We start from the raw sequence: 2,045 nt of genomic DNA, 5'->3' as shown, positions 1-2,045 counted from the left end.
AACGTTTGAAACGTGCAGAATACTAAAATCTAATATATATTTAATTGTTCTTGTACACCGAGCATGTATTACATTGTCATTTTTTTTCAATAATTAAATGAGCCGCGTCACGACAAAACCAGCATAGTGGGTTTGCATCCGCGCAGTCTGATCCATGCTTACCAACTCTATTACAAGTGGAGAAACTGACAGCGAACAGCATGGATCCTGATCAAACTACGCGGATGCGCAGGCTGGTCTGGATCCATGCTGGTCGCAAACCCACTATGTTGGTTTTGTCATAACGCGGCTCATTTAATTGTGTTTGTACACCGAGCATGTATTATATTGTGATTTTTTTTCAATAATTCAATTATCATTTTGGCCAAACAGCTACATAGTGGTATACAACCTGAGTAGTATTAAATAACTTGTTTCTTTGCTAACAAAGCATTTTTATTTAAAATATGCAAGACATTTTTTTTAAAGAAAATGAGTTTTTGATAACTAAAATATATGAATATTTCGTTTTATGTCAGTGAACGTACGCAAGAGCATTAGTGCCAGGTGTATGAAATTTCGAGTCTCGAAATTTCGACTTACTTATCTCGAAATTTCGACTTACTAACTCGAAATTTCGACTTACTACTTCGAAATTTCGACTTACATTGCAGACTTTCATTGGTTGCCGGTGAAAGCAATGATTGAATTCAAGATATTTTCTTTCGTGTGTAGCTGTTGCACATTGACAGAGTCCCTGTGTATTTAACAGACTTTCCACATTTCCGTGTTAACCGGATGTTTCTTTTTCTAAAGCACACATACAACCATCATGTGGAGATACAACAAGTCCAAAACCCACCCTATTGTAAACTGTGCAATATTCATTATTGTGTTAAATAAGTTTTAAATGGCGTGGACACGCCAGTTAGTCTGTCTCGTTTCTTTATACTAATAATGTTTTTGTAACATTATTCATTATTTTCTAAGACTTTGATTCATAATTATTGTGTTGATAAAAGTTGATAAAAGTGGAATTTGTTGTTATATACATGTTGGAAATAATATAAAATCATCTGATTTTACAAGAAATATTCAAATCGCTTGCCCCTCACCGCTGTTGGTTCGAATCCCGACAGGGACTTTGGATTCTTTCATGTGAGGAAGCTATCCAGCTAGCTTACGGAACGTCGGTGGTTCTACTCAGGTGCCCGTTCGTGCCTGAAATAATGCACGGAAGGGCACCTGAGGTCTTCCTCCACCAGTAAAGCTGGAACGTCGCGATATGACCTATACTGTGTCGATGTGACGTAAAACCCAAAACAAACAAACAAGAAATATAGTCAGTCCAATAAATTTGACAAAGGCCTGAACAGATGGGATACAATACAACGTCTGAAGAACGCCTGAACGTACAAATTAAAGGAAGCCCCCGGCGTGTACATGTACTTAGTTAAAGTTTAACTTAAATACTTTGTCCAGGCACGCGTTTCTCCATCTCAATCGTTCAACCGCACTCCCAACTATATCTTATATTATCTAAACTCTCGGTAACTCATAATTTTGGTCATTCTAGTAATGTTAATAAGTCGAAATTTCGAGTTACTAAGTCGAAATTTCGAGTTAGTATGTTGAAATTTCGAGTAAATAAGTCGAAATTTCGGGTAAGTAAGTCGAAATTTCGAGTCAGTAACTCGAAATTTCGAGATAAGTAAATCGAAATTTCGAGTTAGTAACTCGAAATTTCGAGTTAATAAAAACATACACCTGGCACTAATGCTATTCCGTACGATTGTTTTGATGACTATGTATTTATTCTTTCTACAAAAGTAACGATGGAAGATTGTTCATTAAATTTCTTAGACTGAAGGAATAGTTTTTGGTACTATCTTTCTACTGTGACATTTTTATCTAATGTTATTTTTCCTTTTTGTATAAAAAATGTGTTTTGCTTCCAGTAATATTTTTCAGATGACAAATACATGTATTGCCCCATACTCCGTCACATTGTTGTTATATTTGGTTCTTTGGTATCATTATTAGAAATAATTCTAGCGTCGAGGATT

Source organism: Ruditapes philippinarum, unplaced genomic scaffold, assembly GCF_026571515.1.
Source record: "Ruditapes philippinarum isolate M1 unplaced genomic scaffold, ASM2657151v2 ctg702_1_1_1_1, whole genome shotgun sequence".
In the NCBI taxonomy this organism is placed as follows: domain Eukaryota; kingdom Metazoa; phylum Mollusca; class Bivalvia; order Venerida; family Veneridae; genus Ruditapes; species Ruditapes philippinarum.
This window is presented reverse-complemented; position numbering follows the sequence as displayed.